Below are 25,613 nucleotides of genomic sequence, written 5' to 3'. Positions count from 1 at the left end.
CCTCTGTAGCAGAGTGGGACAGCTATGTTTGAGTGTTCCCCCTATCCCGTTCAGATGAGCAAGGAGTGCATGGAAAGAGATGAAGCCTTGGCTGGGCTTGAAACTGGCACAGGTGTATAAAAGGAGTAGTTTGTAACTAGTCAGTGTCAGTAAATATATTATGTGCCTTGGGAAGAAGGGAAGGAATAGTTACTTGAGGCCTAGGAAGCACATGAATGTGCTGTCTCTTACATTAGGATCTGCCTAAGGGCACAGATAGCCTAAGAAATTAGCTAAGTTACAGGATCAGAAACTAAACCTGAGTTAAGGTAAATGTTGGGCATTTTTTCCCATTTCATGGCCAGGAAACAAGCCTGCATACTGGAGCTAAGCGAAAACCATGGACATGGTATCACAGAGTCATTGAACTGAAATGGAACTCAAAAGGTCATCAAGTCCAGTTCCTTGCCCTCAGAGCAAGACCAAGTACCATCCGTACCATCCTGGTTATAAAAGTATCCAACCTGTTCTTAAATATCTTCAATGATGGAGATTCTACAGCATGAATTTATTTGCATGTTTGCATTTGAGACAGCAATCTAGACTGAATATTCACATAATAATTAAGACTGAGCCTAAAATTTTATACTTAATGGAGCTGGCTGTGATTTTCCAAATTTCAAAAAAATTGTTAATGAGAAAACTGAAATGTTCAGAAATTTATGTTGTTCTTTGACCAGTTCTAATATATAATGGTTTTTTAAAAAAAGTTATTAGTTCATGAAGAAGCAGAAATATCATGTGACTTATGCATAGTGACAAACCAACATAATACTATTTTAAAGTTTGAATATTAAATAATGACAGTATATTCTTCATGAGATAATCATACAAGAAAATGTTGCACAAAAATTTACAAATCTCCTGAAGCAATGATCTGTGAATTTTGTAATCTGTTCATAAACTTTTCAGGGACAGAAAGTGACACAATTAAACGTTGTGATCAAGGATCCTAGAAATTTGTTTAATCACAGAAAACTAAGATTCTTGGTTATGAGCATAACTTGCAGAACATTAATGAAATAATCAGTTAGATGAGTTTAGTGATAGTTTTGCTTACATTATTTTGTGAGCGAATAAAAATAAAAATTAATTTTGCAAGATTTTGTAAATAAAATATAGTTACAAAGTATTTTTCTACCCTTTGTCTAGTACTAGTTATAAAATATTATCCTATCTCTAGCATTTATATTTTAGTTTATGTCTTCATTATGGAGAGTAGGATTCAGCATTCTGTGATAAGTAGCATTTTTTCCTACGAAAAGCTCCTCAAACAACAGTAAAAGCTGCAAATGATGCAGAATGTAGGGAAAGAAAGTATGAAAGCTTGAGTTTAATGTGGCTTTAGGTCAAGAAGAATAGCCAATGACATGGAAATAAAAACAGACAGGAGACAATTCTGTTTTAAATGAGGTTCCCAATGACAATGAGAAATGACATGGGAGAAATTCAGATTAGAAAATGCCAGGTTACTAAGTGTCCCTGGAAACACAATGATGAGATTTTTTTCCTGCAATGTTGTCTTATGTATGTGGAGAGAGACATGCCTTGAAGTATTGAAATATCAGTCATCTAACTCCCTATGCCTGTGGGAAAAGCAATAGAATGTGACCCCACGTGTTTTAGACTTAGAACAGCAATCAGAATTAATGTTTACATGTCAATAATTCTGGATCCAATTACCCCTACTGGGACAGAGGGCTGAATGAGAGGAAACTCCCCTGACAATTTGCCCCACTCCCTTTACATGCTAGGACTAGCTCACAAATATGAAGATTTGTGCCTTCTCTGGGTTTCAGACAGGCCTCTGCCTCTCCTCTCCCCATATAGCATGGCTCCAATGGATCATAGCAATAGGATTTCCAGTGGTTACTGGAGAACTCTCTCCCTTTAAGAATATCTTCAGTGCTAAAAAGGGGCTCTGAAGAGCCGACAGTGTGTTACTACCATGCCCTCTGCAAGCCATTTTGAGAGGGTGATGTGGTTTTGCCCTTACCCTAGCTGCTATGTTTGAAACTAAAGGTGAATGTCTTTCTTAATTGATTTATTCAGTTCATATCCCCAAAACAGGCTAGCATCCCAACTGTCACTGTTGGGAGAGTTTTCCCAATACAACTTCTGTTGACAGTGTGCGGCCACACACAAAAGCCAATTAGAAGAGCTCGCAGCTCTGTCGACAAAGCAGCCAGACTGCTCGGCTGCTCTCTCAACAAAACAGGCACCCCGAAGCACAGTAGACAGGGCTGCCCATTGTTGTGGATACCCTGTCTGTTGAGAGGAGCTCTCTCACACACACACACCCCAGCGGCCAGTCAGCTTTTTTGTCAACAGAATCTATCAACAGCTGCATTATGCCTGAAAGCTCTGAGGCAGAACACTGCCCGCAATAGTGCTGTGTTTTGTCCAAATACTGTGGACAAAATGCATTTTGTGTGTTCACACCCCATGAGTTTTGTTGACAAAACCCGGGTTTTGCCAGCAAAGTTGCTAGTGTGAATGTGGCCATACTGTATAGATTCTTCTTTCTGTATATGCAGGATACATCCAGATCTTGATTCTGAAAGCACATGAATGGTCCCACTGGTTTACTGGTTTCTTGAATGGTTAACATTAGATTGTACATTCAGGATTTAACTCTTATGTGCTGAAAGTTAGGCATGTACATAATTCTACATAGAATTCAGCTCTAAGACAAAGAAAGATCCAAAAAGATCGGGCCATGCAAAAAAATCTTGTGCAACCGTTGAAAAAAGATTTTGATGATTTTGTGATTGTTTTATTTCATTTTCTTTTTAATTTTCCCAAGCAAATTCTTTCCCCTGCACATGAGTGAAGAATCTGATGGGCTTCCAGCTGGAATTCTCCTTATTTTATGCCATGTATATGAGTATGTGAAGGAGGAGTTTCTTTAGCAGAATCTGGCAAAATACTCCACTTGTGAAATTTGGAAGTGCTGGGGATAATACACATGCAAATTTGTTGTCACCTAAAAACACAAGCAAAATCTGACAGGTGTTTGTTTTGCACAAGTCCAAGGTTTCCAAGATTACATCAGGCCTGATTCTCTTCTTATTGAGCCACTTTTACATTTTCATATTCCATGGATTTCATTGGAGTTCATTAATTGGCACCCTGGTACTGGAGGTGAGAGAATTGGGCTCATCTTGTATAAAACCCTGGTATTTGATAACAATAAAGTTCCATTCATTCAAACTGAAATATTAATATAAGTTGTATTGTAAATACAGTATAGTCAAATTTAAAAACCTAGTTATTGGGCAACTCTGGTCATTCGAACAAAGTTATACCACTGAGTGTTGGCCCACTAAGACATGATTTTCTTCTTAACTTCATTAGTTTAAAACAGAAGTAATTCTAGAAATTAATATCGACTGCTGTAAAATGCGATAAGTGACAGGAGACTCAGATGTATTGAGCCAGATCCTCATGTGATGTGAATCATTAAGGTCAATTGATTTTTACTGGCTGAAGAGTTAACCTATGATGTTTAATTTTTGAACTACATTGAAATCTGTTAAGGTTTCAATTCCTTTCCAATAAAGAACGGGTTGTACTATCTGCAAGCAGAACAAGCACAGAGGCCTCTTTCTATGCGTTCTCCCACTCATGCGTAAACTGCTGCTACTGTTCCAATCCTCTATCCTTTCAACTAAATGACAAATCACTGTATTCTGGAATCAACAGGCAGCCTACACCTCTGCTGGCTTATTTGCTTTACATAGACCCAACATGCCACCTCCACAATTGCAGAAGCCAGTTTCAGTGATTAAAACGTGGAAGAACAGCTGTGCACCCAGCTCAGGTTCCAAGACATGAATATTTCTATGACTGGTGTAGACTCATCATTAAGAGGAGACCTTTTACTCTTTCCTCTGATATGCACTAGATTCTAGGGATACCTTAGTAAAAAGTTAATAAACTATATTAATCATAAAAGTTATATCATCTTCCAGTTCTGCCCCTTCCTCTTCCCTGGTCTTTAATGGTACATTCTATGGAAGTGGTTCTGGGCACCTTCATTATATAAGCAACTGATACTTTAGTAATGCTGGAGAATTTTTGTTTGTTTTGTTTTGTTTTGTTTTGTTTTTCAGTAACCTTCAACATTTATAAAATATTTTATATAATAAAGGCTTTTTACCCTATATTTTGTGATCTTTCCCACACCAAGCTATACGTCTGTGACAAACAGCAAGGTACAAATAGGTAATCCTGCACTCTGGTCACCAAGATGTTGTTTAGAGAAAGCTGACGGGGTAATTAGGCAACCAGTCTGGCCCACTGGGTGGGATGCGAGCTGAGTGAGAAAGAGGCAGGAAGGAAATTCTAAGGGTGGGGCTGAGGGGAGAGAGGACTAGCACTGGGTGAGCCCAGAACACAAACAAATTGAGGGAAAAAACTCACTAAGGGTGCATCTACACTTGCATTCCTCTTTCGAAAGAGGTATGCAAATGAGACAAATCAAAATACAAATGAGGTATAAATTTGCATATATGACACCTCCTTTGCATATTCTAATTTCAAAAGAGCTTCTTTTGAAAGAAGAAAGCCAGTGTAGATGCTGCTCTTCCAAAAGTAAACCCATCTTTGAAAGAATCCTTCTTCCCTTTATTTATACGCACCCTAACCTATCTACCTAACTATTGCTGTCCCCTCAAGTCCTGGGTGGAGAAGGACTATTAGGGCTCTGAATTGGCTGTTGTATAGGGATTGTGAAAATGGTGGCAGGGTAGGGTGCAGATATAGTCATTGGAATCCATTCGGTTTCCGTAGAGAAGAAGGTGTGTGAGAGACACCGTGCCCTCTGACAGCATCTTTCTTAGCTGTGCTTCCACTTTTACTAGCAGGAAGAGTGAGATGTAGGTTTCCATGGAATATTAACCAGTTATCTGTTTTTGTTGTTTGTGACCTAAGATAAGCAGAGGTGGGTGAGGAAGGGTGGGAGAAGGAAGCATGTTTCAGTTGTAAAATTCCGGACCTGGCATAATACTGAAAACAAAAAAAAAACAAATTGTATTAATTAGAACTTGATCCTCTCCTTCTGAGCTATACCGCACAGATAAGGAGAGCAAGAAGGATCATGGGTTTATCTTGTAATGCCGACTGTTGTGTTAATTTAAGTAAAATTTTGGGATTGCAATTGGGTGGTGAGGGGGTGATTCAAAAGTACCTGTTGGCATAGGAACACATTTGACTTTTAATCCCCTTTACCATTATTCCAACTACAGAGCATTTTAAAATTGCTTTTATTAATGTTTCTTGCCTTTCCACTTATTGGCTCTCTCCAGAGCATCTCTTGCTAATGACTCTCATACAGGAGATTGCAGACTATACAGGTAATTCACAGGGTCATAGCATTCATTTTCAGTGGCTTCATGCAATGCTTTAGTGGGCTCAGTTCAGTTTCTAGCAAACAATCATCCCCATCACAAAACTCCTTATCCACAATTGAGACCTTTCTTGAGATGTTGCCCAGAGAGGGCAAGGACTGAATGATGTTGGATGAGATAATAAGGTATTGAACAAACAATATATGGGAATCTAAAAGGTAGTTATTGCATTAAAGGCTGGATCTTTATGCAAACATCCCACTGACAGCAGTGGAAGTTCCACCATAGATTGAAGGCAGTGTGTAACTGAAACCCCAAACCCATGGACAGCAGTAAAAATTAAAATGATACAACCCTCTCCACAAACTGAATTTGGCATTTCTGGCTTGAAATTTGCTTTTTTCTGGTTTTCAGAAGCACTATATCTATTATTTTGCCTATGTGTGAAGAGGCTTAATGAATACATAGTTATAAAGCCTTTTCTAACCATTAAAAATGTTGTTTAACATTCTTAATTGAAAGAATTAACCCCTTCATGCAGGCCAGCTCAAAAGCCACTTGAAGTCTATAGCGGGTTCAGGTTTTTGCAGGTGTTTGGTTACCTAAAGAGGCAGATAGGTACCTAGCTGGATTTGCCAGCATGTCTAGACACCTACCTTAAGTGCCTAAGAAAACTGGTCAATTTTCCCCACCAATTAGCAAATCTGTCCAAAAGTTTGGGGGCGATTGAAACTATTTGTGAATTTGGGTAAGATCTCATGAATAACCAAACTAAAAAGGGAGGCATTTTTGTTCAAAATGAGCCACTTCCATATTCTGTTTCAAAACAAAGTTTCATTTGAAATGTCCATTCAAAATGATATTTCAGAATGACTTTTTGGAAAGTTTAGTTCCATCCAAATGCATTTGGTGGGGAGAGGCAGGGAGTATGGTTTTGGGGCAAAACCAAAAAATAAATTCTCAGTTTTGGTTTGATGAATCCAATTTGGTTATTGAAGGTGCAGGACTATAGCATCCCAATGTGCAGTAAGAAAAGAAAATATGGTAAGTGACAAGCTTGGCTAAACAGTAAAAGCTGGTTAGGGAAGGTGTGGGACCCTCACTAAATTGGGGAGGTAACCTAGTGACAAATGATGTGGAAAAAGCTGAAGTACTCAATGCCTTTTTTGCCTCTATCTTCACTGCACTGGGAAAGCACAGTGTGGAAATCCCTCAGTGGAGAAAGCACAGGTTAAAAATCACTTACAAAAGCCTGACATACACAATCCATAGGGCTGGATCTAAAGTATCTGAGTGTTCTGAGAGAGTTGGCTGATGTGATTGCAGAGCCATTCATTATTATCTGGCGATTGAGAGAGGAGTGCTGAATAACTGGGAATAAAAAGAGCACTCAGGGGACTACAGACTGGTCAGACTCACCTTAGTCTCCAGAAAAATCATGGCGCAGGCCCTCAAGGAATCCATTTTGAGGCACTTGGAAGAGACAAAAGTGATCAGGAATAGTCAACGTGGATTCATCAAGAGCAAATCATGCCTGATCAACCTGCTTGCCTTCTATGATGATGCAACTGGCTATGTGGATATGAAGAAGGTGGTGGGTGTGATATACCTTGACTTTAGCAAAGTGTTTGGTATGGTCTTCCACTGTATTCATGCCAGCAAGATAAAAAAGTATGGATTGGATCAGTGGACAGTAAGGTGGATAGAAAGCTGTCTAGATCATTGGCTCAATGTCTGGTTGGTGTACATATCAAGCAGCATGCTCAAAGAACCACTAACGGGGCCGGTTTTGTTCAAAATCTTTATTGATGACCTGGATGAGGGGATGGATGGCAACCTCATCAAATTCATGGATGACAATAAAATAGGAGGGGAGTTAGATATGCTGGAGAGTAGGGATAGAATCCAGAGTATCCTAAAAAAGTTATAAGACTGGGCCAAAAAAAATCTGATGAGGTTCAATAAGGACAAGTACAGAGTCCTGCCCTTGGGACAGAAGAATACCAAGTACTACTTACTGCAGGCTGGCTACTGACTGGCTAAGTGGCAATTCTTCTGAAAAGGACTTGGGGATTATAGTAGATGAGGAGCTGAATATGAGTCAACACTATGTCCTTGTAGCCAAGAAAGTTAATAGCATATTGGGGTGCATTAGTAGGAGCACTGCCAGCAGATCTAGGAAAGCAATTATTCTCCTTTATCCAGGACTGGTGAGGATTGTGTCCATTTCTGTGTCCCTGTCCCCATTACAGAAAGGGTGTGGATGCATTGGAGAGAGCCCAGAAGAGGCAACAAAAATAGTAGGGGGTTGTAGCCCATGACTTATGAGGAGTGGCTGGGAGGTGTTGGCTTATTTAGTCTACCAAAGAGAAGCATAGGGAGGGATTTGATAGAAGCCTTCAAGTACCTGAAGGGGGGTTCCAAAGAGGGTGGAGAAAAGTTGTTCACAGTGGTGACACATGACAGAATGAAGAGCAATGATCTCAAGTTGCATTGGAACAGGTGTAATTTGGATATTAGGAAAACCTATTTCATTAGGAGGGTGGTGAAGCACTGGAATGGGTTTCATCCACAGAGGTTTTGCATCCTACCCAAAGTCCTGTCTAGGATGATTTAGTTGGGATCGGTCTTGCTTTTTAGCAGGGGTTAGACTTGATGACCTTCCAAGCCTATGATTCTATCATACTATGAATCAGATTTGTTATTTTGGTTCAGCCACTAAAAGTTAATTACTTGCTTAGTTCTAGTCAACTACACACTCAGCCCCGCAGAAGAATCTGCCATTTCTCGGGGACTCTTTTTTTGCCTCACCATCCCCACAAACTTGGTACACTTCTGTGGGGATATAGAAAGTTACTTTTACTGTCTCTGACTCAAGGAATATTTAACAGCACAATGACCCACAGATACCCTCCCACTTACAGTACAAAAGAAAGAATTTTTCGTGGACTCCCCCTGATGGTTGAAATGACGAACTGGACCAATACATAGAATGATTCTGCCAAAGTGCACAGGTAGACATTGTGGAAAAATGGCATTGCTTACCCCATAACCTCAGACATGCAGAAACAATGCCATTAACAGCCTCAGAAACAACTCTGATATTGTCATCCAAGAGGCCTACAAAGGAGGTGCTGTTGTCATCATGAATAGGACAGACTACCAAAAGGAGGCTGCCAGGCAACTCTCCAGTATCACATTCTACAAGCCACTGTCCCAGGATCCCCCTGAGGAATACACAAAGAAATTACAACATCTGCTCAAGACCCTCCCTATAAAAACACAGGAACAAATCTACACAGATACACCCCTTGAACCCAAACCAAGTTCTACCTTCCGCACAAGATCCGTAAACCTGGGAATCCTGGATGCCCCATCATCTCAGGCATTGGCACTCTCACTACAGGATTGTCTAGATATGTGGACTCTCTACTCAGACTCTATGCTACCAGCATTCCTAGCTTTCTTTGAGATACCACCAACTTCCTCAGGAACTACAATTCATTGGTTACCTTCCTAAAAACACCATCCTGTCCACCATGGATGTAGAGGTCCTTTACACCAATATCCCACATGAAGATCATAGAACCATAGAATAATAGAGCTAGAAGAGACTTAAAAAAGCCTTTGGGTCCAGCCCCCTGCTCTAAGCAGGACCAAACCCATCAGATCAGTCCCGCCAGGGCTTTGTCGAGGCAAGACTTAAACGCCTCCAGGGATGGAGACCCCACTACTTCCCTGGGTAGACCACTCCAATGCTTCACCACCCTCCTAGTGAAAAAGTTTTTCCTAATGTTCAACCTGGACCTTTCCAAGTGCAACTTGAGACCATTGTTCCGTGTTCTGCCATCCGTGACCACTGTGAACAGCCTCTCTCCAGCCTCTTTGCAGCCTCCCTTCAGTAAGTTGAAGGCTGTTATAAAGTCACCCATCTGTCTTCTCTTCTGCATACTAAACAGTCCCAATTCCCTCAACCTTTCTTCATAAGTCATATGCTCCAGCCCCCTAATTAGTTTGGTCAGCCTCCGCTGGACCCTCTCTGGTGTATGCACATCCTTCCTATAATTGGGGCCCAGAACTGGACACAGTACTTCAGAAGTGGCATCACCGAAGCCGAGTAAAGAGGAATAACCACTTCTCTGGACCTACTGGCAGCACTCCTCTTGATGCAACCTAATATGCCATTAGCCTTCTTGGCTACAACAGCACACTGTTGACTCATGTCCAGCTTCTCGTCCACTACAAGTCCCAGGTCCTTTTCTGCAAATACTACCAAGCCAGTAGGAAAACAAGAGAACACCACTAGCCATCACATACAGCCCCCAGCTAAAGCCTCTCCAGCACATTGTCAGTGATCTGCAAGCATTCCTGGACAATGATCCTTCACTCTCACAGACCTTGGGAGGCAGGCCTGTCCTCACCTACAGACAGCCTGCCAACCTTAAACAAATTCTGACAAGCAACTATAGACCACAACACAATAACTCTAATCCTGGACCAATCCCTGCAACAAACCTCAGTGCCAACTCTGCTCACATATCTACATCAGCGATATCATCACATGACCTAACATTAGCCATACCATCAGGGGTTCCTTTACCTGAACATCTACTAATATAATATATGTGATCATGTGCCAGCAATGCCCATCCCCTGCAATTTACATTGGCTAAACTGGACAGTCTCCATGTAAAAGAATAAATGGACATTAATCAGACATCAGGAACTGTAACATACTAAAACCTGTAAGAGAACACTTCAATCTTCCTGGACACTCCATAACAGATTTAAAAGTAGGAGTCCTACAAGAAAAAAAATTCAAAAATAAAATGGAGAGAGAAATCTCTGAGCTGCAATTTATTTGCAAATTTGACTCCATCAACCAAGGGTTAAACAGAGTCTGGGAGTGGTTGGCCCATCACAAAAGCAGTTTCTCTGCTTTTGGTGTTCATGCCTCCAGATTAGAATCTGACAATGGGACGCATTCCCCCTGACTGATCTGACTTGTTTTCTCCTCCCTTGATGTATACTACCAATAATGGGTCATTTCCACCCTGACTGAATAGACCTTGTCAGCTCTGGCCCTCCCCCTTACTGAGACCACCCCCCTTTAAATCCTCCCCTGAAACCCCACCACCACTCATGCATCTGATGAAGCGGGTCTTTGCCCATGAAAGCTTATGATCCAAAATACCAGTCAGTCTATAAGGTGCCATAGGACTTCTTGCTGTTTTTGGATACTTTTGATAATGCGTCTAAGCACTGATCTGCCTTTTGGGGTTCCTCAATAACTGCCCCCCCACCGAAAATTTGTATATATGGGTAGTTAGATGCTTCATTCCCTCCAGAATTTCTGGAGAGTTTAATTTACATCACTGAGTTCAGTTCCTGTTCTAAGAATTTAATAGTACAACTATTCCCATTATTCCACAGTAAACTAATTGGTCTTCATACTCAGGAAAACACTGATTCAGATTGATACAGTTTTAATATGCTTTTGGTAGATAAACTTGACAAATAACCCCATGCTTCCCACCTCAGGGCAATGAGTCATAAGTGCCTGGAGGAGTGAAATGATTACAGTGAAGAGCGTATTTTAACTGAAGAAGGAAATAGTGCTCATTATCATTAGATTGGCAGAATACTTGATGGTAATAACTATATCAAGATTTCTCCTATCCAACCTGTCACAAAACCAAAATATTCCTTCATCTAGTGTAGTATTAACCTCGGTGGGATATAAGTTAGTCCTTCAAAGGATGGATGCTGTAATGTTGAATGAAAAAGACATATTAGATAGTCAATTAAAAGAAGTTTGCTAAGCATAACAATTAGATGTAAAATTATGTTTTATCATGCTGCTAGGGTACAAATACAAATGAACCTATTTAAAGTTAAGTGAAGGAATTCATTTTGAAATCATTAGAGGAGTGGAAAGTGATCACAGACAGTCAACATGGATTCACCAAGGGCAAGTCACAGCAGAACCAAGCACCATCTAGACCATCCCCAATAGATGTCTATCTAACCTGCTCTTAAGTATCTCCAGTGATGGAAATTCCACAACTTCCCTAGGTAGTTTATTCCAGTATTTAACCACCATGACAGTTAGGAAGTTTTTCCTCATGTCTAATTTAAACCTCCCTTGCTTCAGTTTAACTTCATTGCTCCTTGTCCTCTCCTCAGAGGCCAACGAGAACAATCTTTCTCCCTCCTCCTTTTAACGCTCTTTTAGGTACTTGAGAACCACTCTCATGTCCCCTTAAGTCTTCTCTTTTCTAAACTTAACAAGCCCAGTTCTGTCAGTCTTCCCTAATAGCTCATGTTCTCTAGACTTTTATTCACTCTTGTTGTTCTTCTCTGGACCTTCTCCAATTTCTCCACATATTTGTTGAAATGGGGTGCCAGAACTAGACGCAATAGTCCAGCTGAGGCCTACTGAGTGCTGAGTAGAGCGGAAGAGTGACTTCCAATGTCTCACTCACAACACTCCTATTAATGCAACCCTGAATCATGTTTGCTTTCTTTGCAGGAGCATCACACTGTTGACTCACATTTAGCTTGTGGTCCATTAAGACCCCTAAATCCCTTTCCACAGTACTCCTCCCTAGATAGTCACTTCCCATTTTGTACGTATGAAACTGATTGTTCCTTCCTAAGTGGAACACTTTGCATTTGTCCTTATTAAACTTCATCCTGTTTACTGCAGACCATTTCTCCAGTTTGTTCAGCTCATTTTGAATTATGACCTTATCCTCCAAAGTAGTTGCAACCCTTCCCGGCTTGGTATCATCTGCAAACTTAATAAGCATACTGTCTTTGCCAATATCAATAATTGATGAAGATATTGAATAGGACTAGTGCCAAAAACAGCCCACATTGCCAGGAAGATTAGCGCCATATTTAACTGCTTTAGTAGATCAAGCAAAATGTTTATTCCCCTTCATTCAGCACCGCTGAGGCCACGTCTGGAGTATTGCATCCAGTTTTGTGTCCCCCTCCCCAACTACAGACAGGATATGAACAAATTGGAGTGAGTCCAGCAGAGGGGGGACTACATAGTCCTTATAACCCTTGTTACACTGTTACCCCTTGAGGTAGTCCCCACAAGGATGTTGAAGACTGGATAGCCATAAGAGACTGACCTTACCATACTTTAGCAATTATGACCAGGTTATGTGCTCCAAGGTAACTCCTTTGCACCAGTCAAGCAGCACAAATTAACTAAAATGTGGCCTGATCAACTCGGAATGCCCCACTGAGGGCTTCTGTTAGTATTAACAGAATGCTGAAATCTGGTATTCTGCTGCTCCTTGTAAGAAGAAAATTCCGCTCCTCCCTCAAAATAGTTTGAAGCTTTTACAGCTTCACAGCTCAGGGGAACTATAGAGTCTCCCATATCCTGTATGAAATAATAATAATATATGTGGCATGGGATTTTTGAAAATGTTGAGCATTGAGTCTATGTGCAATCCCTCACTGAAGTCAAAGATTAGCATCTTTAGCATAAGTCAGAGAAGAGTTAGGCCAACACTGAGCAGATTTGAATATTTCATGGTAAAACAAAACAGTAGCATAGTTGACATTGTGCTTTAATGGGAAATCATATATTGGCTCATACAAATTAAAATTAAGTTAGCTCTTCTCATTCTGTAGGCCAAATTCATCTGCAAAAAGGGACATAATACAAATGCATATGGAATGGATATCGTTGTTTTGTGGGAGCTACCAAGCAACTGCAATAGAGCCCTAAATCAGTATGAGAGGCTGGCACCACCCTCACTCATCCTGAGTAAAGCCTCACACCGGAAATATTTCCATTTGTTTCATTTAAGGCCTCAGGCTCTGCTCAGCATGACTAAGATTGTCTCAGCCTGCCTCTAAAATAAAATAACCTCTCTCTGCTTTGGATCACTTTAAACAAGAGTATTAACATATTGTATTTTCCAATACATGTTTATATTCATGCTGTTCTGTAAATGAAATCATTTTGATATGCCAACATTTTCCTTACATTGCAAACAAAAGTATATTTCACAATATGTTTAATTTTCATGACAGTTTAGCTTCATAAGTCTGAAATTTCAAGCTAGGTCCACTTACAGTCACTGCACAACCTCATGTATCGTATGTGCCACATAAGTGGAAGGTTTTCAAGCCTTTGATTTGCTGGGTAATTGCTAGTGAAATGAATCAATAGCTATTGATAACATTTACTGCAACAGAAAAAATATGAGTCAAGTGGCTTTTAGTTTGACTAGATCTGGTTGTTTTCACTATCACTCTACAACTTCCATTCAGTGTCTGAAAGCCAACAAGATTCAGCTGCTCTGTGAATATCCAGTCTTATTATTAAGCACAGCTACATATATATTGTTTATTTAATGCTGTCAATGAGATTGAGGCTTTAGAAAACAAAGGGGCAACTTCGAAATCCCCTTATTCCTATCTGCTGGATTTCGAAGTTGGTGGGATCTTTTCAAAAAAGAGCCCCATCTGGATGAGCCCCATGGCTGCAAGCCGCATCAATTTCGAAGTGCCGTGGCTGCCAGCATTCTAATGAGGCACTGAATATGTATTTCAGCACTTCATTAGTAAACTTCGAAATGGCCATTTGCGTGGCCTTTTCAAAGTTTTGGGCTAATGTAGACACAGCCAGACTGTAAATACCCTTGGATTGAGATTTAAATATATATAAATTAATCATATATTTTACCAATAACCATACATGAGGTATATGTTTTTGCAATGCTACAAAAATGCATGAAAATGTCATTATATGATGTGGCTTCCCATATGGTTCTAATGTGACTATAAGTATGAGGTAATAATATTCTTAATGTAGTCTACTGGTTTTCAGACACTCACAGAGACAGTCACCTCAACCATTTTGCTGGGCGGGATAGGCAAGAAACTATTTACACGTTGCTTCATTTAATGAGCAACCCAAGGTTAGTGCCTGAAAATTCCAAATAATGCACCTTTATTCTTTTTGTGTCTTTTGCATGGATATAACCAGTTTTAAAATCACAGACCTAACAGGTGATTTATTTACAGGGACATGAACAGCCAAAGATAAGGGAGAGAGAAAGGATTATTTTTCAGCAAGAAAGATAGTCTTGTGCTCCATTGTCATTTCCAGTTTTGTCAGACTTCCTGCGGACAAGACACATCCTCTTGTCTCAGTGTTCCAATCTTTAAAATGGGGATAAATAATTCAGAATTACCCTAAATATGGAATTCTTGATGGTGGCCATGAAAGGTTCCAGCCAAATCGTCTCATCTCATTCTGTCTAGGAATTTAAACAGATTGGTCTGATCCAGCTCTTCTCAGGATAGAGCCAGTTCTGTTCCCCTTCTTACAGCTTGATAAATCTCCTCTCATGTAGCAGCTGTCTCATTCATCCTCTGCTTCCTAGACAATCTGTCTGGCCTAGTGCTTCTTATGGCTGCTCCAGTCCAGTCTGGCTTATCTTCTAAAAGTAAAGACAGAATGGTCCCAAATTCCAAACCTTGCAAGGCAGATTGAGTCTGATCTAACTTTTTCTCTCCTCAGCTGCTCCCTTGTGAACAGACAGTTCAGAGAACAGCAGCAATTCTTTGCTCATATTGTTACTACGATAGCTGATCTGCTGGTGCATCAGGCAAGGGAAACAGTATTTGTTGCCTTACAGCAGAATATCACCAGCTGCCTTCCATTCCCAGGACTCCATTTTCTTGCATTGTTCTGTTCTCTTGTAAATATTCCTGAAGCAGGCTTGCTGGAGAGAAGGTGTGGCTAAGTTAAGTATGCCTCTAAAGTTACCGGTGGGATTCTTAATTTTATACATATATAGACATGGTCATGGATAATTTTTGACACATGTGACAAGATTGGTTATGTCTCAGAGAGGTAGCCCTGTTAAGTTGGAAGCTTCATAAATAAAAGCAGTCGTGTAGCACCCTGTGAACTAAATAAATTAGTAGGTCATGAGCTTTCATGGGTAAAACCCTGTTCCTCAGATAGAGTTGGGGAAACGGAACCCAAAGCCTGGAGTTTTATAAGTCTCTAAGGTTCCACAGGATTGCTTGTTAATTTTGGTTATGGTGGGTATTTTTAAACTGTGATAGTTATACCAGTACATCTCAAACCACATTATGGTTAGAGTTACACAGATGTCTTATCAATATAGCTTATTCTTATTCTCATTTGGGAATAAGTGGTACTGGGGAGGCATCTTTAGAGACCGTAGTGACTTAACTATACCTGTATTTGAGAGCAGTGAAGTACCTGTTTGTTCTCTCACCCTTTTGCCCATAACGAGTGGGGTGGAAGGGGAACCCAGCACTGAGAGAGAGAGAGAGAGAGATCTATTTGTACATTTGTGTTTTATTAGTGGTGTGTACATGCATTCAAAGCCAGGGGAAGAACATATTTTACAGATCTAAGAAATAAATGGGATTCCCCTCCACTCCACCACACAGAAACTTGTGCTTTCTGTCTTCCAAAAAAGTGTACAATCCAGAAAGGTCCTCATAAAGAAAACACAGTGCCTCACAGATGTTGCAGTTGTTCCACTGTAGCTTGTTTTTTATTTGTTTTTTGTTTTCTGTTTTAATTCATGCTACTACTTGCTGTCTTTACTGGGGAGCCTCCTCTGCGCGAACTTGAAAGGGCTTTGGAGGTTTAACCACAAATTTCCTTTCATAACGTCCGACAGCCAGGAAGCAGCAAATTGCAAACTTCAGAGTGTCTGGGTGGGTGTATGTTAGTAATTTCTAGAAATCGTTGACAAAAAAATCTAAATACATGTTTTCTATGGGAGCATTCTGATTCTGCTTATTCTTTACTTGTTCCTTTATTTTATTTAAACTTTTGATCTCACAGTATTTTACAGCATTCATTATGCTCTCAAACGACTGCTATAATCAAAAGTTGTGAAACAATTATCATTTAGAACTGTCTTCACTTACTAATAACTTTGAAATATTCTCATTTTAGAAATAAATTTTCCTTGTCTGATTGCTAACAAATTATGATTTTTTTTAAGTTTGAAAATTAAAAAATGGCTAGTTTTGAGTAAATGGAGCAAAAGGCACATCTTCCCCCAATTAGCACATTCTGTGCTCATGATTTAATGAAAATTAAAAAGATTTGAAACAGGAACCTTTCTTGTGAGTGTAGTGTAGAGGAGGAATGGAATGTGTGCTGGCCTGTGTATAAACAAAGTTGGGGTTGTTTTAACAAAGTTGTAAGCATTTGAAAATTGCAACAAAGAACATGCAGAAAAAGAAACTTCATTTGGGCATGACCACTGAAATCACTGAGAATCTTCCCATTGAGTTCAGTTGCCTGTGGATTAGGCCCAGTGTTACACAGTGCTTCCTTCACAGAAATGCATGGGTGAGCAGTTCAAGAAGTGGTTGGTTTAATAAACGGTTACAAGGCAGCAGAAGAGCAAAGTTTTGGGGTTCAGATACAGATCTCATAAGTTAAATATAATTGAGTCAGTCTCAGTTCACACTAAATCACTGGTTTTGCATGTTAGAAGATACACACCACAATCGTATCAGAACTGGTTCCCACTTCCCTTCAATGATTTCCAAATGTTAGTGAGGCTTCAAGAAGTTCCTTATGAGTACAAAAAGCCTAATTCTAAACTCAAATACAGTTATTAATCTAAAATCAGTGAATGTATGCCCTATGTATTAAATGTGTAAATAAGGTTAGTGCTTGTAATGAAACACTAAATCAGAATTAGGTCTGTGGGTTTCATGTAAAGTTGAGAATATTTCCAAGAGCTCTTTCTGTATTAATTTTTTTTGGCATAGACATTCCATTCCTGACCTAACTTCACCAGAGTCATTACAGTTAGATGGAGGTAACCATTTACAAATTAGGCCTATGTACTATTTTTTGGCTGTCTTAAGTACATCTCCACCTTGATGAACTCCATCTCAGTTCAAGTATACTCTTTATTTCCTTTAGCACGCTTATGTATCATTAAACTCTAAAGCTGTGTCTACACGTGAGCGCCCTTTTGAAAGGGCGAAAATCGAGTTCGGCGGTTGAAATAGTGGTTGTTGAAAGGGAGGACCCACCGCCATTTTTCAGATTGGCACTTTGATCCGCCTTTTTGAAATGCTGTCGAGGTCTTTCGAAAGAGAGTGTCCACGCGGCTCCAAGCCGTCTTTCGAAAGAAGGGAGGCAGGAAACACCACAGATAGAGTCCCATGGCCAACAAGCCCTTCCAGGGCCACAGCCAGCCACCTCCTCTAAAGGGCCCCTCCCTCCACTTTCTCTTCCATACGAGCCGAGTGCTGCCCAGCCTTTCCCAGCGCAGCAGAGCCCACTCGTGCCCACCATGGAGGCCCAGCAACAGCTTCTGCAGTAGTATGCCCCCATCATGGACACCCTGCTGGCAGTGCTGTGCACCAGCGCCACAGCTGCACCTGATCTCATCGGGTAGCTGGGCGGTCCCTCCAGGGCACTGCCAGGCGCCCCCGCCGAGTGCCCTGATGCCTCTGGACCTACCCCAGCAGCAGCAACTGCGCCTGGTGCTAGGAGAGTGGGGCGAGGAAAGGTGGATGCAGAACTTCCACATGTCGAGACAGACCTTCGACAAGATCTACCACTGGCTCACCCCCACACTCCGACACCACAACACCTGCATGCGGCCAGCCCTCACCCTGGAGAAATGGGTCGTGATCGCCATATGGAAGCTGGCCACTCTGCACTCATATCGCTCCGTGGGACAGCAGTTCGGGGTGGGCAAGGCCACTGTTGGGGCTGTACTTATGGAGGTAAGGTGGGGCCAGGGGGGCGGAGAGCTGGGGCAAGTGGAACCCTCTGCTGCAAGGGGCTGGATGGGGCAGGGGCTGGAAGTGTGGGGGGCAGGGGTCTGGACAGGGCAGGGGCTGGATGGGAGGGGGGAAGTGTTCTGGATGGGGCACGGGCTGAATGGGAGTGGGGCAGAATGGGCCTGAGGCAGGGGGAGATGTCCGCCACACCCACACTAGAGCACATGTCCCCCTTCCCCCTCTAAAGGGCGTCAGGGCCATCAACGCGATACTGCTCCATAGGGTCATCCGCCTGGGGGATCTGGACAATACCATCACCGGCTTCCAGGACCTGGGCTTTCTGAACTACATCGGTGCTTTGGATGGCACACACATCCCCGTTCGTGCTCCGCCACACAGCACCAGCCAGTGCATCAACCAAAAGGGCTACCGTTCGGTGGTGCTCCAGGCCCTGGTGGACATGAGGGGCCGGTTCACCAACCTCTACGTGGGGTGGGCTGGGCTGGCCTCATCCACGATGCCCAGTCTCTGTCGGCTCATGGGGGCCAGCACCTTCATCCCCCAGCAGGAGATCCTCATGGTGGAGGACGTCACTGTGCCGCTCTGCATGGTGGCAGATGCAGTGTACCTCCTGCAGCTGTGGCTCATGAAGCCTTACATGGGACACCTCAACCCCCCCCCCGGGAGGCGTTCAATAAGTGCCTCAACCACACCTGCAATGTGGTGGAGTGGGCCTTCAGTCGCTTAAAGGGTCGGTGGAGGTGCCTCCTCACGCAGCTGGAGGTCGGGGTCCTCAATGTGCCCCAGGTGGTGGGCACTTGTTGCATCCTCCACAACATCGTGGAGGGAAAGGGAGATGCCTATGTCCCCAGGGGGTCCCTCCAGCCGGCACCATCTATGAGCAGCTGGGCTCCATCCCCATACACCAGGCCCACTGGGATGGCCACCTCATCCAGAAGGCCCTCAGGCAGGCCTTTGCCAACAGCCACCTCTGACCTGCATGCAAGCCCACATCTCACACACATCTGCCACCCCCGTCCCTACCCCCCCATCCCCCCCACCAGCACTGCACCCACACACCCACCACCCACCATCCCCCTGAGGAGCACAGCATGGAGTGGTGAACAACAAAGAAACGTTTATATAATTGGTTGTGTTGGTAACTATGTACAGGGGAGAACCTAACTTGGAGGGGGGCGAGGAGCTCATTCTGGGGCAGGGGTGGTGGGCTGCGAGCCCTGTCAGCCCCTATAGCCCCTGCCTCCCCAGGTGCAGGGTTTCCGATGGGGAGGGGAGGGTACAGTTAGCACCAGCAAGTATTGCCAGCAAGTGGGCCTGATGGAGGTGGAGGGTGAGGGCTCATAGGGGCAGAGGGTGCAGGCTCAGTGGGGGTGGGAGGGGACAGGGCCATCAGGGCAAGCAGCCGGGGGGGGGGCAGGAGGCGGGCAACAGTGGATGTATGGTCCTGGACGGCATGGCCAATGCCCTCTAGGGTGCTGAGAAGCTTATCCCAGGCTGTCCTCCACCACTCCATGTCAGTCTGGGTGAGCTGCGGGTGTTGTTCGGTCCCCTTGGCCGGCACGAGCTGACTGGGTCCTCCTCGGCCTGGTGGAGGCCCTCAGGCCACGGCCTTGATGGGGCACTGCCTAGGGTGGCATCCAGACACCTCTGAGGGCTGTGGGCAGGCTTCCCCCCGTCACTTGATCGTGGTCCCCTCTCCCTCCTGGGTCCCCAGTCTGGCTGCTCCTCCTCCTCCTCTGACTGCAGACCCATATTTCTAAAGAGTACACTGTGGAGCGTCTACTTGTGTACTCTTTCGATTTAGTATTTAGAAAGGGAGAGATCTTCCTGATACGGAATCAGGGTTCGGATTTCAAAGTCTGCTCCCCGTTCTTTTGATTTTCTTCCAAAAGACAGGTTTACATGTGTGGACTCTCCTCCCGCTCTTTCAAAAAAGGGCCACTTATTTCAATTATTTCGTGCAAATGTAGACACAGCTTAAGGGTGCATCTATACTACAGATCCATTTTGAAAGGACAGCTTTCGAAATTCAACGTTGAAAGATGGCCTTTCAAAATGGAGCTTCCACACATGCAAATGGAGATCAAAGGTTCGATGTGGACTTTCGAAAGGCACCCAGTGCACTTTTGAAATACAGTGTCCACACATCTCAGGCGCTCTTTTGAAAGAACTGGGGCAGGAAGTGCCACGGGCAGGGTCACATGGCAGACGAGCCCGTCCGGGGCCACCACCTGCCATCCCTTTAAAGGTTCCCCGTGACCCCAAGCCCCAGCCCGCACACACTGAGGGCCAAATATCTGGACCCAGGCACACAGGGAGAGGTAGCAAAGGAGGCACCCCAGGCCCCCATGGACACCAAGCAGTGCCCCCCTCATTGAGGCAGTGGCCAGCGTACTGGCCGTGGTCCTGGCCGCTATGCATCAGTGGCTCCAGGTGGCCACCCTGCTAGCCACCCTCATGGATGCCATCCTCAGGGTGCGACATCCCCACCTGGACCCCCGGGTCATCCGCTGCATGTGGTACTTCCCCACAAGCAGCGACTGGTGTGACTGGCTGGTGCTGGAGGACTGGGGTGATGACCTGTGGCTACAGAACTTCAGGATAACCAAGGGTACATTCCTGCAGCTATGCCACTGCCTCACCCCAGCCTTCCAGTACCATGACACCCACCTGAGGCCAGCGATCCCACTCCAGAAAAGGGTGGCTATCGCCCTCTGGAAGCTGGCCACCCTGGACAGTTACCGATCCATCGACCATCAGTTTTCAGTGGGCAAGGCCACCATTGGGGCCGTCCTCAACAAGGTAAGCCAAGCCAGATCGCACCTAGACCACGTGCAAAGAGCAGGTGGGCACCCTGGCAAGGGGCACAGTCGAGAACTGGGGGTAACAGCCCTTGCCAGGGATAGGGGAGGGGACACGAATGGGTGGGCACACAGGGGGCAAGGGGTGGAGACAGGGGTGAGAGGGCATGCCATACCCCACCTCACACTCATGAGCATGCCCCCTCACGCCCTGCAGGTTGCCCTGGCTATCAACAAGGTGCTCCTGAGACAGCTGGTCCATGTTGGGGACCTAAAGGACACCATAAGAGGCTTCGAGGATTGGGCTTCCCAAACTGCTTCAGGGCCCTGGATGGCACACACATCACTCTCCGTGCCCTGGAGCACAGCCATGGGGCCTATGTAAACCGCAAAGGCTATCATTCTGTTGTCCTGCAGGTGCTCATGACCTTCATCATGTTGAGGCCATACACAGGGCACACACAGCGTAGCCAGGACGTTTTTCATGAGGAGCTGAACTGGGCCCGCAATACAGTCAAGCAGGTGTTCAGCCGCCTAAAGGGGTGCTTTAGATGCCTCCACACCAGGCTGGAAGTGGGCATCCCCAGTGTCCCAGCAGTGGTCAGGGCACAACCTGGTGGAGATGAAACATGAGCCCTTCATGCAGGGGTGGGCCACTAAGGCACGGCGCGGGTATGAACGGCCCCCTGCCACTCCATGCCACCTGGCCCAGCTGGACAGGATGTGTGTATGGGGGGCCCTGCACCAGTCCTTCAAGCAGGGGCCACTCAATATTGCTGGGCCACCCAGCACGCATGCCCATACCCCTGCCAATTTGCATGGTCCTCCCCTTTTCTGACTCCTGGGCCTGAACCAGGACCAGGATTGCAACCATAACCAGCGAGCACCAGTGTACCTGGCCTATGCCCTCCCACCCAGCCTCTGTCCTGGGACTGGGGAGCGCCAGCACGACTGACCAACATGCCCTCTTTGACCCTGGGCCCTCCCCGCCACCCAGCCCACAGAGAAACTGGATGGTTGGGTTGCACCAGCCCCTTCCCATGCCCAGGGGACAAGCTAGTTGGTGGGGTGCATGGTCCCTGCTGCACAGGGCACCCCGGGAAGATGCCAACAGTCATCACCACCCCAGTGTGGGCCCTCCTCTTTTCACTCCCATTTCCATGCCTGAATTCGTGCACCCCCCATGACCTGCCATAAGCCCCATGTCACCTCCAGCCCTCCCTCTTGAGCCCATAAACATCTGTAGTCCCTTACCCCAAGTCCCTCCTCCATCCCCTACCCTGACTCCTGCACCTCCATGACCTGAAGCTCCTGCCATGAGCCCCACAGCTCAAGTGCCTTTCCTGACTCCTGAACACTGCATATATATCCATAGATAAATCATTGCCAGAGTCACAGAAAAAAAAAAAGACTATTTATTTCTTTATGGTCTGCACACTAATTTAACACCCTCTTTCCCTCTGTTATAACTAAAATCTGATACTTATTGTTCCTATAGTTGCAGTATTATAATAACAACCCTTCAAAGTTGATCAGCTTTTCAAGCTATGCCCAGTCATTAATCCCAGGTTTGAAACATTCCCATCCACGTGAATCCTGGTCAAATCATGTCTTTTGTTCAGTCCTTCGTTTTCTTCCCGGAGAGACGAGAATTATTTTATATACTGTTTTCCCATGAAGCATCCCCAGAATACATTCAGACTGCACAGGATGAGTCAGTGTTCCTCCTGTTGTGCTCACTGAATGTGCTGTGAACAGAGAAGCAGGCCAAAGCAAGAATGCACAAATATTTCTGTTTGGTTCCTAATGCAAATGGCAACACCTTTGTAAATCACAGAAGTGGCACTGTATTCTGTGTAAAGATATGCAAATATAATCTACTGCATAAGGCATAGTAGAATAAGTATCCCCGTAGAACTCTTACAAGCATTATTCACAGTGAACTCCTTCTTTGTTTTAAATTTTAATCTGTCTGATATTACTACAAAACCTGTCTTATGAACAACTATGGGGTTTACACCTCCCAGATATGGCAAATCATACCTATTTGATCTTATTAGAGCATGGTAAATTGAGTCTCTGTCCTTCAGCTGAACAGAATCACGTGGTGAAAACTAAGCATATGCCTGAGCGTTTTTCTGAATCGGGCTAAGCTAACAAAACTCTATTTCCTGTACTACAAAGTTCAGACCTAAACTTCTGTAAACTAAATGGTATGGTAGGAAGGAGGCAGGGTTCTGGTTTATGTCTCCAAGAGCATGAATTCTGCCCTGACTCAATGATTGGTATTTTCAAATATATGACCAGACACTAATCCCCAACTACTCATTATTAAACCTCTGCAAATTTGGTCTCAAAATTCTGCTTAGTTTGACAGCTCCAAATAACTTTTGCAAATTAAAGTGTGGTTAGGTATGAACAGACTGAATTCCTGACATAGTTCAGGAGTGAACTGCATGCCAAAATACTCTTTTTTCCCTGGATGAAGGTTTTTTTTTTCTTAGACAGTCTTGTTTAGCCTATAGCAGAATTCAAAAAGCTAGTAATGAAATATTTTTGCTTCGACGACCGATGAGAAGATTGATGGAAATGGGTTTTGCTACTTTCTTTGGCTCTCCATTTCCAAAGTAGAGATTTTTAAAAGCTGGGCTTCTCTGACTAAGCATCACTGTCCTGATGGCAAAGATAAATGAACAAAATTCCAACAGCAGTATTTTTTATCCCCCCATATTTTTATGCTGTGACAACATTATTTTGTTGCATGGTTTACTGGGAATTGAGCCAGAGGACATGTCATATTCATGCTTATTTATTGAGCCAAGAGAACTGGAAGTTGAGGCAATCTTGTATTTGCTATAAGTTTTCAGGCCCAGCCTAACAAGCAGAGTGATGCAGGGTTGTAGTCTCTGAGGTGTTCTGCCTGTTCAGTATTGAATAAGGCAGGATCATTTCGAAGCCAGAGCCATAAATGCTATAGCAATTGAAAAAAGTATGTTATATTTCCCATCTGAGCACCTCGCTAGGGGCTTATCTATGCATACGCCCAAAGCCATCCCCTCCAGAGGCTGAAGTGGGGTGTCCATCCAGACCCCATACTTTTGGGAGCCCTGCAGAGGCTGCCCTAGCTGTCCTATGGACAGGAGGGGAGAGGATTAAGTGGGGCTTGGAGCAGTGGTGGTGGTGGACAGTAGGCAGCAGCAGCAGCAGGGGGTCACATCCCTTTGCGCCTCACCCCAGCGCTCACCACAGGGGCTGTACCAGCAGCAGGCTGCTCTGCACTCTGCTGCTCTGCTGTGTTGCACCCTCCAGCCAGCTAAGCTCTGTTTCTCTGCTCCCTGCCACGCATGGAGAAGCAGGGCTCAGTGGGCTGTGAGGGCTTAGAGGAGCGGAGCAGCCTGCCACCCGCCTGGTGAGTGCACAAACGGGAACAAGGAGAAGTGACCCCTCCTCCCCCCACTGCTGCCACCCACCACACCCTGCAGAGGTAATCCCTGGCTCAGTTGGTCAGGCTGGGAGTAAGGGCGGGATGGGTGTGGAGCAGGGGAGAGGCAGGGCCTGAAACCTGAGGGGGGTTGCCCCAGGCCTTCCTGGGAAGGCCCTGCGTACAACACTGAAGCAGTAGTACAGCTTCACCAGTCTTCTGGGGAAGATGCTCCATGTTGACAGGAGAGAGCTCTCTTGGGCCGTGTCTACACGTGCCCCAAACTTCGAAATGGCCACGCAAATGGCCATTTTGAAGTTTACTAATGAAGCGCTGAAATGCATATTCAGCTCTTCATTAGCATGCGGGCGGCAGCGGCGCTTCGAAATTGATGCGCCTCGCCATGCGCTGGCGCATCCAGACGGGGCTGCTTTTCGAAAGGCCCCCACCTACTTTGAAGTCTCCTTATTCCCATCAGCTCATTGGAATAAGGGGACTTCGAGGTAGGTGGGGTCCTTTCGAAAAGGAGCCCTGTCGGGACGAGCCGCGCGGCGGCAAGGCACGTCAACTTTGAAGTGCCGTGGCCGTCCGCATGCTAATGAAGCGCTGAATATGCATTTCCGCACTTCATTAGTAAACTTTGAAATGGCCATTTGCGTGGCCATTTCGAAGTTTGGGGCTAGTGTAGATACAGCCTTAATGTGGTTAAAGACAAATAGATTAATATGAGATCAACCAAGTTACCCAAGACTTTGTGCATTAAACATGATACAATTAAAATTCTGCTTTCAAGGTATGTAACTTTTAAAAATGAAAATAAATGAGTTACGAGGATATAACGTCAGATGTGTATGAACTTGAGGAAACTGCCTGGATATTGGCTGGATAAAAGGTACAAAGGCATTGTCCACCCCATGACACTCACACATCTGTGTAAGGGACATTCACTCAGTTAAGCAAAGCACATAAGTATATGCTTAACCTTAAACACATGAGCAGTCTTGGCTGCAAATAGACCCGGTTCAGCAAAGCACTCAAATAAGCGTGCTCTTAGATGAATCAGGACCAATAATAATATCAGGAAGAGGCTGGTCTTGTAGTATCCTGTATCTCAATGGTGCGACATGCTATCCCTGGGTCTTTCCAGGTCCCATGCCTCCCGCTTCTGTTGGAGGGATTAAGCTGCACCTCTTTCTACCA

The sequence above is a fragment of the Carettochelys insculpta genome, chromosome 3, assembly GCF_033958435.1.
Source record: "Carettochelys insculpta isolate YL-2023 chromosome 3, ASM3395843v1, whole genome shotgun sequence".
NCBI lineage: Eukaryota > Metazoa > Chordata > Testudines > Carettochelyidae > Carettochelys > Carettochelys insculpta.
This window is presented reverse-complemented; position numbering follows the sequence as displayed.